This window comes from Staurois parvus, unplaced genomic scaffold, assembly GCF_062004578.1.
Source record: "Staurois parvus isolate SC_StPar_1 unplaced genomic scaffold, SC_StPar_1.0 ptg000657l, whole genome shotgun sequence".
NCBI lineage: Eukaryota > Metazoa > Chordata > Amphibia > Anura > Ranidae > Staurois > Staurois parvus.
The window spans coordinates 90,932-107,066 of NW_028318453.1; the positions used below are offsets into that span (position 1 = coordinate 90,932).

At 49.4% G+C, this 16,135-nt stretch overlaps 1 long non-coding RNA gene across 7 annotated transcripts; it reads left to right on the forward strand.

Moving 5' to 3' along the window:
- The first annotated feature begins 5,578 nt into the window (after positions 1-5,578).
- On the forward strand, positions 5,579-15,278 carry LOC149448760 (uncharacterized). Of its 7 annotated transcripts, none has more exons than XR_016315505.1 (4): positions 5,579-5,601; positions 7,565-7,761; positions 10,174-10,237; positions 11,560-15,278. It is a non-coding gene; the product is annotated as an uncharacterized LOC149448760 (long non-coding RNA). The 7 variants fall into 7 exon arrangements; XR_016315501.1 differs by lacking the exon at positions 5,579-5,601 and adding an exon at positions 5,885-6,025; XR_016315506.1 differs by lacking the exon at positions 5,579-5,601 and adding an exon at positions 5,902-6,030 and having other exon boundaries at positions 11,496-15,278.
- The last annotated feature ends 857 nt before the right edge of the window (positions 15,279-16,135 follow it).

Consider the following 16,135-nt stretch of genomic DNA (forward strand, 5'->3'; position numbering starts at 1 on the left):
TGCATCTAGTGCGAGCCGGACCCGGTGCCTGGCTGCATCTAGTGCGAGCCGGACCCGGTGCCTGGCTGCATCTAGTGCGAGCCGGACCCGGTGCCTGGCTGCATCTAGTGCGAGCCGGACCCGGTGCCTGGCTGCATCTAGTGCGAGCCGGACCCGGTGCCTGGCTGCATCTAGTGCGAGCCGGACCCGGTGCCTGGCTGCATCTAGTGCGAGCCGGACCCGGTGCCTGGCTGCATCTAGTGCGAGCCGGACCCGGTGCCTGGCTGCATCTAGTGCGAGCCGGACCCGGTGCCTGGCTGCATCTAGTGCGGGCCAAGTCCGGTGCCTGGCTGCATCTAGTGCGGGCCAAGTCCGGTGCCTGGCTGCATCTAGTGCGGGCCAAGTCCGGTGCCTGGCTGCATCTAGTGCGGGCCAAGTCCGGTGCCTGGCTGCATCTAGTGCGGGCCAAGTCCGGTGCCTGGCTGCATCTAGTGCGGGCCAAGTCCGGTGCCTGGCTGCATCTAGTGCGGGCCAAGTCCGGTGCCTGGCTGCATCTAGTGCGAGCCGGACCCGGTGCCTGGCTGCATCTAGTGCAGGCCAAGTCCGGTGCCTGGGTGCATCTAGTGCAGGCCAAGTCCGGTGCCTGGCTGCATCTAGTGCAGGCCAAGTCCGGTGCCTGGCTGCATCTAGTGCGAGCCGCACCCGGTGCATGGCTGCATCTAGTGCGAGCCGGGTCGGTGCCTGGCTGCATCTAGTGCGAGCCGGGCCCGGTGCCTGGCTGCATCTAGTGCGAGTCGGACCCGGTGCCTGGCTGCATCTAGTGCGAGCCGGACCCGGTGCCTGGCTGCATCTAGTGCGAGCCGGACCCGGTGCCTGGCTGCATCTAGTGCGAGCCGGACCCGGTGCCTGGCTGCATCTAGTGCGAGCCGGACCCGGTGCCTGGCTGCATCTAGTGCGAGCCGGACCCGGTGCCTGGCTGCATCTAGTGCGAGCCGGACCCGGTGCCTGGCTGCATCTAGTGCGAGCCGGACCCGGTGCCTGGCTGCATCTAGTGCGAGCCGGACCCGGTGCCTGGCTGCATCTAGTGCGAGCCGGACCCGGTGCCTGGCTGCATCTAGTGCGAGCCGGACCCGGTGCCTGGCTGCATCTAGTGCGAGCCGGACCCGGTGCCTGGCTGCATCTAGCGCAGGCCAAGTCCGGTGCCTGGCTGCATCTATTGCAGGCCAAGTCCGATGCCTGGCTGCATCTAGTGCGAGCCGGACCCGGTGCCTGGCTGCATCTAGTGCGAGCCGGACCCGGTGCCTGGCTGCATATAGTGCGGGTCAAGTCCGGTGCCTGGTTGCATCTAGTGCGAGCCGGACCCGGTGCCTGGCTGCATCTAGTGCGAGCCGGACCCGGTGCCTGGCTGCATCTAGTGCGAGCCGGACCCGGTGCCTGGCTGCATCTAGTGCGAGCCGGACCCGGTGCCTGGCTGCATCTAGTGCGAGCCGGACCCGGTGCCTGGCTGCATCTAGTGCGAGCCGGACCCGGTGCCTGGCTGCATCTAGTGCGAGCCGGACCCGGTGCCTGGCTGCATCTAGTGCGAGCCGGACCCGGTGCCTGGCTGCATCTAGTGCGAGCCGGACCCGGTGCCTGGCTGCATCTAGTGCGAGCCGGACCCGGTGCCTGGCTGCATCTAGTGCGAGCCGGACCCGGTGCCTGGCTGCATCTAGCGCAGGCCAAGTCCGGTGCCTGGCTGCATCTATTGCAGGCCAAGTCCGATGCCTGGCTGCATCTAGTGCGAGCCGGACCCGGTGCCTGGCTGCATCTAGTGCGAGCCGGACCCGGTGCCTGGCTGCATATAGTGCGGGTCAAGTCCGGTGCCTGGTTGCATCTAGTGCGAGCCGGACCCGGTGCCTGGCTGCATCTAGTGCGAGCCGGACCCGGTGCCTGGCTGCATCTAGTGCGAGCCGGACCCGGTGCCTGGCTGCATCTAGTGCGAGCCGGACCCGGTGCCTGGCTGCATCTAGTGCGAGCCGGACCCGGTGCCTGGCTGCATCTAGTGCGAGCCGGACCCGGTGCCTGGCTGCATCTAGTGCGAGCCGGACCCGGTGCCTGGCTGCATCTAGTGCGAGCCGGACCCGGTGCCTGGCTGCATCTAGTGCGAGCCGGACCCGGTGCCTGGCTGCATCTAGTGCGAGCCGGACCCGGTGCCTGGCTGCATCTAGTGCGAGCCGGACCCGGTGCCTGGCTGCATCTAGTGCGAGCCAAGCCCGGTGCCTGGCTGCATCTAGTGCTAGCCAAGCCCGGTGCCTGGCTGCATCTAGTGCGAGCCAAGCCCGGTGCCTGGCTGCATCTAGTGCGAGCCAAGCCCGGTGCCTGGCTGCATCAAGTGCGAGCCAAGCCCGGTGCCTGGCTGCATCTAGTGCGAGCCAAGCCCGGTGCCTGGCTGCATCAAGTGCGAGCCAAGCCCGGTGCCTGGCTGCATCTAGTGCGAGCCAAGCCCGGTGCCTGGCTGCATCTAGTGCGAGCCAAGCCCGGTGCCTGGCTGCATCTAGTGCGAGCCAAGCCCGGTGCCTGGCTGCATCTAGTGCGAGCCAAGCCCGGTGCCTGGCTGCATCTAGTGCGAGCCAAGCCCGGTGCCTGGCTGCATCTAGTGCGAGCCAAGCCCGGTGCCTGGCTGCATCTAGTGCGAGCCAAGCCCGGTGCCTGGCTGCATCTAGTGCGAGCCAAGCCCGGTGCCTGGCTGCATCTAGTGCGAGCCAAGCCCGGTGCCTGGCTGCATCTAGTGCGAGCCAAGCCCGGTGCCTGGCTGCATCTAGTGCGAGCCAAGCCCGGTGCCTGGCTGCATCTAGTGCGAGCCAAGCCCGGTGCCTGGCTGCATCTAGTGCGAGCCAAGCCCGGTGCCTGGCTGCATCTAGTGCGAGCCAAGCCCGGTGCCTGGCTGCATCTAGTGCGAGCCAAGCCCGGTGCCTGGCTGCATCTAGTGCGAGCCAAGCCCGGTGCCTGGCTGCATCTAGTGCGAGCCAAGCCCGGTGCCTGGCTGCATCTAGTGCGAGCCAAGCCCGGTGCCTGGCTGCATCTAGTGCGAGCCAAGCCCGGTGCCTGGCTGCATCTAGTGCGAGCCAAGCCCGGTGCCTGGCTGCATCTAGTGCGAGCCAAGCCCGGTGCCTGGCTGCATCTAGTGCGAGCCAAGCCCGGTGCCTGGCTGCATCTAGTGCGAGCCAAGCCCGGTGCCTGGCTGCATCTAGTGCGAGCCAAGCCCGGTGCCTGGCTGCATATAGCACATATTGTGCCCGGTGTCTGGCTGCATATAGCGTATATTGTGCCCGGTGTCTGGCTGTATATAGCGTATATTGTGCCCGGTGCCTGGCTGTATATAGCGTATATTGTGCCCGGTGCCTGGCTGTATATAGCGTATATTGTGCCCGGTGTCTGGCTGCATATAGCGTATATTGTGCCCGGTGTCTGGCTGTATATAGCGTATATTGTGCCCGGTGTCTGGCTGTATATAGCGTATACCGTGTACTGATCGCTTTTTTGTCCATTCATCACTAAGACATAGTAAACTGTCAGGCCTTTCGCAGTCAAAGGGATGTGTATATTCTTTATTACAGCAATCAAAGTATTTTTTTTAATAAAAAAGACAGTACTAAAATAAAATTTAAAGTACGCTCGTGATTGCACGCAAAAGCTAATGCATGCACCGAACGCACACACATGCAAGCAAGCCGCGATCTTCCCGCACATGTGATGTATAACCGCAAACATCAGATCATGGCCAGTAATTCTAGCACCAGACCTCCTCTGTAAATCTGAAGTGGTAACCTGTGAAGCCTTTTAAACCGTCGCCTATGGATAGTAAAATGCACGTCATTTTTCGCCACTGCACAGGGCAGACGCAATTTTAAAGCGTGACGTTTGGTATCTATTCGCTCGGCGTAACGTCTTTTTTATTTTACAGAAATAAAAATTGAGATGTGTGGGGTTTATTGCATTAAAATTCAAAAAGTGTCATTTTTCCACAAAAAAAAAAACAAAACAAAAAAAATGAGGTTGAAAAACCGCTGCGCAAATAACGTGACATATATATATATATATATATATATATAACAAAAAAAATTAGCAAAACACACCAATTTATTGTCTAGGGCTTCGGCTTGAATACAAAATGTAATGTTGAGGGGGGGGGGGGGGTTTCAGTACATTTTTATATTAATAAAAAAAATTATATGTGAATAAAAAAGGCCAGAATGAGCCTGGACCTTAATTGGTTAATTTCTATTACAAAAAAAAGAAAAAAAAATGGGGGGTGGGGGCACAGTAATCAGTGGGAGTGAACCGTCACCTGCAGTCATGGGTCTCCGGTGTAAAAATAGATTTAATACAGACCTCATTGCAATCATCAGAATAAATAAATCCTAATAATGACGTCTTCTTACAAGAACACTTATTGTTATCTCACATATAGATTCTTATTATTACAGCCACATTTACCACCCTAACTCCTCCCACAGTTTTTACACTACATAGACAGCAATATACCGAAACGTGCGGATTGTTCCCCATTGGTATGCTATTACTTTGTGGAACGCTTGGCCGAATAATTCACGAAATATCGCCGTTTTTGTGGTGAACTTTTCCCATAGGAATGAATGGCGGAATGTTCAAAACTAGAGTGTGAGATGAAAAATCAGGACATGATCTGTAAACTGCCATCACTCCCTCATTGTAAAGCCCACCTACACAAATCTGATATCAACACGTTCAGCTATCCCCGCTGCCACTAACAATGTCCACGGCTAAGCCATAGTCCTGATAGTTTTCACAATAGGACCATTTGTTTGCAACTCACGCCGCCCATTGACTTTCATTGAAAATCCACTCTAGACACCTGAAATTTAAAGGGCAATTTTTAAACTGCGACTGTGCCTTCATTGTAAATATTTCAGAGACATACTATGCATCAACATGTAGGTCTGGGTCGTGTGATTCTCACAATATAAAGCTCTTCACTGTAGGATGTATAGTTTTAAAACTACAACCGTTTGAAGATGGCAACCGCCAGTGAAGTCAGCAACTTTGAGCAGTTTGTTTACAACCAGGCCACGCCCCTTGCTGTAGAGTGAGTTGCCATAGGAACCCAGGTGCGTGAGCACGCAGCTGAGTGACAAAAACGACTCCGCCCACTGCAACTATAGACTAATGGTGGAGGCAAAAACACTTCACACAAATTCCCCAGAAATTGTAGAATTTCTAGTTACACATAATAATAATAACGATACCGCACAATCGGAGAATCTATGTCTCGGTACACGCGCAGAATGCGGAGCTCCCACCGACACGTCCAACCTCTTCAGTTCTCTGGCGCCGACTGAACTTCCGGGACTGCGTGACGTCATACGCAAGACGCCGTCACGGAGACGCTGCTTAGTTGTCTTTAGCATTGCCTGCTTGGGACAGTTTTTAGGTGTCTAAGTCAATGCCTGCAGCAACTGTGATCTCTCCGCTCTATTTCCTCCCAACGTGTTCCCGTTCAGTGCAGGCGGAGCATGTTCATCGCTGTTTACGGGAAGGATCGTAATACATGCGATACTGAAAGGGGGTGTGACCTGAGCGCTTTTCTGAGGGGCGTGTACGGAGGTAAGCAGGCGGGGCTTAATGATGTACTGGAGTGACAGGGCCTCTTTATAGTTTCAGTATCACACAGTGGCTGCTTTATTTCAGCACATGTAAACTATCACAGGAAATAAATACAAATATTTTGAATTCTGAAGCCGCATTTCCCCTTTAGTAAGGAAAGCATGGCTATTAATTTAACGAACTACATTTCCCAGCATGCTTCAGCGGCACTTCCGCCCTTCTGTCTATGGCGGTGTCTCTCTTGCGACGGCCATTTTGTCATAGTCCAATTGTTGCATTGCAATGAAGCGTGGCTTCTTAAATATGGCCGCTGCAGGGCTTAATGGATAAGGCAGTGCGGACACCGAGGTGATGTGAAATCCTGCCGAGGGCTGTCAGCAGGGAGTGCCGGTGAGATGTGGAGGGGGTGACCCCGGAGAGGCAGGTGAGGTGAGAAGGGGATACACGGGGCTGGTGTCAGAGGCCAGTCATGTGTCTGCTCACACACTGTGCCTCATACCAAGACAAAGGTCAGTCACAGGTCTGTAAAACTGCAGATCTGACCATACACAATGCAATCTGGTTGTATGATCTCATCACCTGTACACTGAGCTCTACGGAGATCATACAGTCAGATTACAGCTCCCCATACAGGATACAGTCTGGTTGTATGATCTTCTATAGATATAAAAGTATGTAGTGCAAGATCCTGCCTGATTGGATATTAACTGGATTGTTCAGACACCCCCAGATACACATTTCCCAAGAGCTCTTCCCTGCGCATCCACAGATCTACATCCCAAGAGTACTTTCTATACATCCCCCCCAGAACTGCATCTTATAAGAGCCCTTTCCTTACACACCCTCGGATCTACGTCTCCCAAGAGCCCTTTCCCTCCACACCCTCTGATCTACGTCTCCCAAGAGCCCTTTCCCTCCACACCCTCGGATCTACGTCTCCCAAGAGCCCTTTCCCTCCACACCCTCTGATCTACGTCTCCCAAGAGCCCTTTCCCTCCACACCCTCGGATCTACCATCTCCCAAGAGCCCTTTCCTTACTCAACCTCAGATCTACGTCTCCCAAGAGCCCTTTCCCTACACAACCTCAGATCTACCATCTCCCAAGAGCCCTTTCCCTACACACCCTCGGATCTTCGTCTCCCAAAAGCCCTTTCCCTACACACCCTCAGACCTACGTTTCCCAAGAGCCCTTTCCCTACACACCCTCAGATCTACGTCTCCCAAGAGCCCTTTGCCTACACCCCCTCGGATCTACGTCTCCCAAGAGCCCTTTGCCTACACACCCTCGGATCTACGTCTGCCAAGAGCCCTTTCCCTACACACCCTCGGATCTACGTCTCCCAAGAGCCCTTTGCCTACAAACCCTCGGATCTACGTCTCCCAAGAGCCCTTTGCCTACACACCCTCGGATCTACGTCTCCCAAGAGCCTTTTCCCTGCTCACCCTCGGATCTACGTCTCCCAAGAGCTCTTTCCCTACACACCCTCGGATCTACCATCTCCCAAGAGCCCTTTCCCTACATACCCTCAGATCTATGTCTCCCAAGAGCCCTTTCCCTACGCACCCCTGATCTACATCCCTCAAGTACCCTTTGCTTACCCAACCCCAGAACTACAAGTCCCAATAGCCCCTCCCAGCACACCCACAGATCTACATCTCCCAAGAGTATGGGCAGGCTCTTGTGATTCACAGCAGCAGAATTGTTTTTCCTGGAAAGAAATGAATGTGTGTATATGAAGAGGGACAGAGAGGGGAGCTGGGTGAGGAGTCGTCCTGTAGCTCAGCAGGCAGGGCGGATGGTTGGGATTTTAGCGAAGCAGAGTTGTCAGCCAAGACAGAAAGAAAAGCATTCTCTGGATTTCAGGCAGATCAGCAGTTATCTATCCTGGCACTATTATGGAGAGGAAACAGACGTGTGCCTGGATCACAAAGATGTTTTACCGATGTCATTCTGCATTTCAGGAGTTGGGTCTCTTACACTCGCTGTGCTTCATCATCATCAGTGGTGATCTGCAGGAACCATGTTCGCAGCAGGGAAGGTTGTCACCAGGCAGGTGTCACACTGTCCTTGGCACCGTTGTCACCGAAGCGGGAGCAGGTTAAGTGTGCGCGACGCACTCACCGGTCATGGTGGAAACACAAAGAAAGTGAAAATCCAGGTAGGTGAGAACTCTGTACTAATGGATCCACTCCTAAAGAGCTGAAGGTCAACATGGCAAAGACAAAGATCTTTCCTCACATTTCTCTACCGTCCTATGAGGTTTCATCGCAGTCACATGACCACCACGTCCCTCTCTTTCACACCAGCACCGTGGAATAGAGCTCAGCAGCTTCCGGTCTTAGAAGCTGTCACCTTGACTTGGGCTTGCACACTTGTACCGGCTCCTTTCCTTGACTGAAATCGCTCTGATTTCACTGCACACTGTGAGCTTCCCACCTTGTGCATTAGAAGCTGCAGCAAGTCCGAAAGAGTCCTCCTAGCTTGGGGATGTCCAGCGTCATCCAGCACTTTCCTCCCCAGCCTGACTGTCCCTGTCCCGCCTTTTTCATTCATTGGATTTCATTCCTTTTAATCATGGAGGCTCATGATGTTACATGGGCCTTACCTAGGGCAGGGCTTGACAAATTTGCTTTGAATCTAGGAGCCAGCTAAAAAAGTTGGGAGCCAATTTTTTTTTGTAGTGTAGCATGAGTTGTCAGCTCCCGGGGCAAGGCAACATTTGGATGACAAGCTTCCCGTGATGGGATTTGCCACACGACAATCACAGCAAAACTGCACCACGTTTTAGGTGGCATTGACAATAATGGCACCTGAACCTGTGTTTTGTGATCACACTGATTCTGCCATGATCCCAATCGCCCACGTGTGAATGGAGCCGCCCTGGTTCACACATATGCCATTCTGGATGCGTTTTCAAACAGATTCGTATGCCAGGCTAGATATTATGTGTTCCTATTGAGGTGGTTCACACAGATGCAATCCTTAGCGAGTTTCTAGCGGTGCGTTCCAGATTCACAAGTGATAGGCTCCATTCACACTTGTGCGTCTTCAAACTTGTGCGATTTTCATTACGACTTTACAGTGCGACTTTGGATGAGTTCAACTTTGGTGCGACTTTGGCTTTGGCCAAGGATAATTGTTTCTGCTGTACAAAGTCGCACACAAGTTGCATGTATAACATTCAGGTGCGACTTTGGAGGGTTTACATGAAGTCTATGGCCCTCAAGTCGCATGAAAATCAGACCAAAGTAATGCAGGAACTACCTTGAAGTCACGCAGTTTGAATGGTACCCACTGGGAAACATGGGGGGGCTACTTGTACCCCAGAGTTGCATGACAAGTCGCATAAGTGTGAACGGAGCCTAAAGTGACATGCAAAGATAAGTGTTCACATAAGATTGCTATTGACAGGAGTTTTTGCATTGGAGTCAATGGGTGGTGTTTTTACATTGAAGTCAATGGTAGGCGATTTTGCATTGAAGTCAGTGGGAGGTGTTATTGTATTGAAGTCAATGGGATGCAATTTTGCATTGATGTCAATGGGAGGCAGTCATGGATAGAGAGGGACAAAATCACACCTGTGCTGAAATCTCTCAGAAACCGGGATGACATGGCGATTTCAGTATATGTGTATACATATCTGTGAACCCAGACGCCAGGATGCAATTTCTGCGCCAGCAGTCTCCTGAAAACATCACAGCAACCTGTCTCTGATTTTTTTCATATATGAAAGAAAACATTCCTGGCATCACTTTAAATGCACATGCTGCTCCCTGCTTGCCAGTGAGTGCTGCAGACTTTAGCTGTATGATCTGCTGAACAGTTGCTTGATTTGTAATTGAGCAGATGATCAGAAACTTGCACAGCTAAAGTCTGTACCAACCAGAAAGCATGTGCATGTAAAGGGATGCCGGGAATGTGTTCTTTCATGTAATGCATGGAAACAAAATAATAGGAGAGAAAGCTAATACCCTTGAGAGACTGATCTGCTCATCAGTTGCTTGATTTGTAATCCAGTAGGCCTTCAGCAACTTGCACATCTAAGGGTCTGCACCACCCTGGGAGCATGCACGTCTAAAGGGATGCCGGAAATTTGTACTTTCATATAATGCATGGAAACAAAATAATAGGAGAGAAGCTAATAGCTGTGAGAGACTGATCTGCTCATCAGTTGCTTGATTTATAATCAAGTAGGCCTTCAGCAACTTGCACAACCAAGGGTCTGCACCACCCTGGGAGCATGCACGTCTAAAGGGATGCCGGGAATGTGTTCTTCATGTAATGCATGGGAACAAAATAATAGGAGAGAAAGCTAATAGCTGTGAGGGACCGTGACTATAAAAGTCAGGAGAGTGGATTGATGGTGATCGAAGTCATTCAGACAGGGCATGAAGGTGGGCTGCAGTTTCAAAGGGTTATATTGTGGATGCGTGTTTGGAATTGGAAGTAATCAGCTTCTATACAGGAAATCACTTGCTAGTAGTGTGGGGAGAAGCTCAGCATTAAATAAATATATGAAAAAGAGTGTCAATTCCTCTTAAACAAGGTTTATTGTTCTTTTATTTTGCAGAATTTACACAGAAGCAATAGAAATTCTACGGAAAGCTCCAGTCACCTTCCAGTACAGCACAGAGGTGGGTGATACAGACAAAGGTTTGGTGAGGCAGATTGAATAATGTAGGTATCAAGTCAAGAAAGAATCCATTATTTACCTGCAGGGAAGAAGAGGAAGAAGAAGAAGGATTACTACAGAGGAAGAGTTACTCTACCAACATGTGAACTTTGAACAACCCGTGTAGATTAACCACTTCCCGCCAACCTGGCGCATGTGTGGTTGAGCTTTAGCGCCAAGTGGCTGCATATATGTGGCCCTAGGTAAACACTTTACTGTAAGAAAGCAAAAAAAGAGGGTGCACTCTCCTCGTGCATTACCGTGATAAAAAGGAATTTATTAAAAAATGACAAAAGTATATACTCACAAACCAAGAGTCAAGTGAACAAACAAGGAACCAATGTGGTAGTCTTGCGACAGGGTATGCATGACGCGTTTCAGGAGACGCACTCCCTTCTTCAGAGCTCTGTTTGTTCACTTGACTCTTGGTTTGTGAGTATATTCTTTTGTCATTTTTAATAAATTCCTTTTTATCTCGGTAATGCACGCGCAGAGTGTGCCCCTTTTTTTTTTTTTGCTTTCTTCCACTAATATCAAGATTCCCCGATCTTTAGAGGGCTGCACCTCAGCGAGTAACTGTTACTGTGTTCCTGGGATGCTCACAGACTTGAGCACTGGTTCTGCTTTTTTTTCTCTTCACATTAAACACTTTACTGTGTTGAGAGCACGCTCCCTGTGATTATGAGCTTTCTGATCATGTGACCGCTGTGACTGCCAATCACAGTGGTCACATGATTGGAATACCTGCCTCTGCCTTCTGGCATTTAAATCCTCTTAAAGGGCTGAGGAGCGGTGGGAAGGGGTTGATGAAAAGGTTATGCCCACTTTCGTATTGCTTTCGGTACAGCCTGTGTGTGTGTGTGTGTATATGAATAGATTGTGTGTGTGTGTGTATATGAATAGATTGTGTGTGTGTGTGTATATAGATGTGTGTGTGTGTGTGTGTGTATAGATATGTGTGTGTGTACAGATATAGATATATATGTATGTGTGTATATGTGTATATATATATACATACATACACATAAATGTATATATTCGTGTGTGTGTGTGTGTATATATATATATATATATACATGCACACAATCTATCACCCAGAGGCGCAGAGAGCAGTGGAGGATGGGTTCTGCTTCTGATGACAGGTATGTAAACCCAATCCATCAAATCTCAAATACATTTGAACATGTTAATGTGTTTTTTGTTTTTTTTTAAATCTGCAGCTTTTTAGAAAATACATGGTCATCTTGCCAGTGACGATCTTTGATCTGGCTCTTGCTGTTGTAGGGTGACGACACTCAGTCCCACGAAAACGTACATATTCACCAGCACACCATGGATCTCCAGTGTTCCACAAAGATTTTTATTGCAAAAAGATCACGTCACAAAAGAAAGTGCAACGTTTTGGAACCGCGCAGGACCCCTTCATCAGGCATGTGATAAGGGTGCAACAGTGACTAAACAGAATATATATACATAAACCACCAATCAAAACCAAGAACATATCACCATCCCCATCATCTGATCCCGCCAAAATATGATTCTAAAGAGTCTCAGTGCTGTGTGTATAAACCTCCATGTGCCAAAAATGAGCTTATGCCAAGCGCAGCAGTTGTGGTACTAATATATGTTGTTGCTCGTTTTCCTTTGTGGTTCTTTTTTCTGTTTTCCAATTTTTGGCCATTTTATTTTCACCTTTGTTTTCAGTTTTTTTTTTTTTTTTTACTGCATTGTCCCTGGTGTCTATTCAGCTCCCTCTTCGGAGGTGAGCCTGGCCCTGGCCAGACGAGCAGACAGACGTCATGTGTTTCCTCCGCTAAGTACCTGTGTGCACATGCGCCACTCGCAGCATACCCGGATTGGTGGCCATACCCGGATCTGCAGATTGAGCATAATGGATCGGAGTCCGATCCATTATGCTCCCCAATCCGCAGATCCGATCCATCTTGCGGGGATCGTCGGCTTGCTTTAAAACTTTCCTTTTCGTGGAGCTCGTGGAGAGATCAGTTAACCCCGTATAGGTTGCAAGCCGACGAGCCTCACAGGAAGGATGGGATCTGCGGATTGGGGAGCATAATGGATCGGACTCTGATCCGTTATGCTCAATCCGCAGATCCGATCCATTCTGCGGGGATCGTCGGAGGGGTGACACCAATCCTAGGGACACCCCTGGCTGCAGGCAATATGTGCAGATATGCAATCAAAAAATTATGAGAAACACATTTTATAATAAAAAATAAAAAAAAAAACTAAAGCAAACCGTAGCAATTGTTTGATACAAGTGCTTTACTAAATTAAATCCTTTAGCTGGGGTATACATCTACTTTAATGTTTGCTGCTTTTCCTGTCCACTGTGTGGACCCGTGATAATGAGATTTCTTGACTTGGACACATACATCCTTTGTGCCCGTTGCTTTATTTTTTGGCGGGCGGTGATATTTTTATAATGTGTCCTCCATAAGACCTCCTCCTCTCCAGCATGGGACTTCTGTTCTTGTTTCCAGTGATCTTTACTGAGAATTTTAAAAGAACAATTATAATAACAAAGTTTCCTCTTGTACACATTAGGCACTTCCTATGGAGTATTTCCTGGTAACGTCTGTTATATAACATTTGCATGTTAAAGACAAAGTATACAGGAACCCAGTTATGATATAGATCAGGGGTGTCAAACTCTATTTCATCGCGGGCCGTATCAGCATTATGGTTTCCCTCAAAGGGCCAGTTGTATCTGTAAGACTATGTCCAGAGCACCCCTCCCCCCATTACGTCAGATGTCAAGAATCCCGCACCCTCCTTAACATCACCGTGCACCCCCTTTGGGGGCAGAGCTGGAAAGCAGAAGGTGCAGGATCTGGAGGAGGACCAGAGGAAGAGTGGAGTCAGTTACCAGAGTCTGCTGAATGCTTAGACCAGGGGAGGCAGAGATGAGGGGGTGCTGCAGCTGCACTGAGAGGTGCAGGATTTGGCAGAGGAGTCCTATTAACCCTCTGCTGCTGACTGCCCAGACATGGTGGGGGTGGAGACAAAGGGGTACCTGCAGGAGAGGTGCAAGGGCCACATTAAATGGCCAGGAGGACCAGATTCGGCCCACGGGCCTTGTGTTTGACACCTGTGCTATAGAACATCTAATTGCTGTTGCTGACTGTTCTAAATCCTTCCCTGAATCAGCTGAGTCAGGAATGACATGGACATAGAGCAGAGATGAACAATGGAAAGCAATCAGAAGAATGATTAAAGTGAAACTTAACAGCCAAACTTTTTGTTTTTACCATTTTAGGTAGAGTAAGCGAGGGCTTTAACTCCTGTCAGTTGAGGGTTTTTTTATTAGTTATCGTAATACCCATGGGTAGATCCTCCAAAGTGAAGGAATTCCTGATTGTCATTAGAACCAATGTCCCCATTGGAAGATTTCCCCTGTTACTATTTTGGTGTCAACACAAAATTTGGGATTTTCTTTCATTTTCAGTCCCGGTGATATAATTTAACAGACAAATAGAGAGGTTGGATCTCCCTAATGGGGGCACAGACAGCATTTAAAAAAAAAACCTGACGGGGTCTAGTCCCTAAAAAAAATAAAAAAATTTGCCTTTCGTTATGCTTTAGGCTGGCCACACACTAAGCAAATTTCATTCAATTCCTGATGAACCAGATGAAATTTGTTTCATGGGTGGCCTAGTTGGCACTCTCCCACCCAACATCCTTTGACTGAAAAATCAAATGAGCCAGACGGAGAATTGTCAGCTGAACAGACGTTGCATCCAATCACATGTATCCGCTGTTTGGGTATTCTGACAGTTGATGCCTTCCGTTGCCAGAATTCAAAAGCCAGGACTGAAGATTTGCCCATCCACACTGTATAGCATGGGTGGAGGAATCTGTTTGTATTTTCAATGGGAAATTCCCCTCTAGAGACCTCCGAAGGGGTTAGAAGCTGGACTATGAGACGCCTTATGACGGGAGATGAAAAGCTGCCGTCATACTTGTAAAAATAACGATTTATTAAAAAAAAAATTTTAAAAAAAGAAAAAGCTTCAGTCTTTTGAGAAAATGCTGGAAAGCATGAGAAATTAGGCAGGTCCAATCCCCTACAACATATCCAGGCCTACTGTAAATAGATAAATGTGGGATCATTTTGTGGGAATTACATTCAATTCTGAGTTTTAAAGTGATTGTAATGCATCGTATTTTTTTTTTTTAATTAAAATTATAAACCTGTCATACTCACCTGCTCTGTGCAATGGTTTTGCACAGAGCAGCCCCGATCCTCCTCTCCTGGGATGCCCTGCCAGCACTCCTGGCTTCTCTTCATTCAGTACCCTCAAAAGAAGCTGCTTCCTCTGGGGGCATTTGTGTAGGTTCACACCCGGGCCCTGCTGTCTGTATCCATAGACGGCCCCGCACCCTCATCACAGAGTTTGACTGACAGCAGCTGGAGTCGATAGCTCCCACTGCTATTGATCTGCCCTGTGAGGAGGGACAGAGCTGGGAGAGCAGTGGCTCTCATGCACAGCGCTGGATCGTGATGGGGCTTAGGTAAGTATAAGGGAGGCTAAGGGACACCTTAAGGCTTTACAACTGCTTTAAGCTCAGAAGCTCACACATTACAGTCTGATTTATATGTAGCACTCTCTTAGTTAGGCTGCTAGGTACATTTAGTTTTTGGCTTTTTCTGTAGTCGGGTGTGTAGGGACTGTTGCTGTGTGCCTGGCTGCCTCTGCACTGTTGGAGAACGAACCTGCAAAATTCACAGCAGCCCCTTCGGGAATAGAGCTGCATATGCAATTTGGATTTACAATTGGATGTTCTGACAAGTACAGTGCTTTGAAACAGTATTCATACCCCTTGAAATTTTCCACATTTTGTCTTGTTACAAGCAAAAATGTAAATGTATTTTATTGGAATTTTATGTGATGGACCAACACAAAGTGGCACATAATTGTGAAGTGGAAGGAAAATTATAAATGGTTTTAAATTTTTTTTTACAAATAAATATCTGAAAAGTGTGGTGTGTATTTGTATTCATCCCCCTGTAGTCTGATACCCCTAACTAAAATCTAATGGAACCAAGCGCCTTCAGAAGCCACCTAATAAAAAAATGGAGTCCAACTGTATGGGATTTATTCTCAGTATAAATACAAATGTTCTGTGAAGCCCTCAGAGGTTTGTTAGAGAACATTAGTGAACAAACAGCATTATGAAGGCCAAGGACCACACCAGACAGGGCAGGGATGAAATTGTGGAGAAGTTTAAAGCAGGGTTGGGTTATAAAATAATATCTCAAACTTTGAGCATCTCACAATGTGGACTGCGGGATGTCTGACTGGAGGGAGGGCGCCAAGCAGGAGAAGTACCGGGTGGTGGTGATGGGAGGAGGCGGGGTCGGAAAGTCCGCTCTCACCATACAATTCATCCAGGTGAGACTGACATGGGGCTGTGCTGGAATAGGTGAGGAGGGGACCTGGAGGCCTCACAGGGACGGGCTGAATGTATTATGTTATGGTTTAGGCAGCCTATGGGCCTCCTGGGAGCCACACCGTTCTGCTATTCTATATTGTGCAGGGGGCCACATTCTGCTGCCTCACTTCTTGAGTATGCTGGGGAACCAGGGATCACACTGTGCTTCACTTATATTCTGTGTTTTGTGCCCCTGCTGCTTTCCTACATTGTATTCTGAGGCACCCAGGGGGCACATTTTGCTGCTCTACTGTATTGTGTTTTGGGGCCCAACACTGTGCAGCTCTTCTATGCATTGTCTGGGGGCCACACTGGCTGCTATCAATATATGGGATGACACTAAATTGGTGTAAGGGGCCCCAAAATTTCTGATGGCTGCCTTGCTTTCCATCTTACTGTCACCATT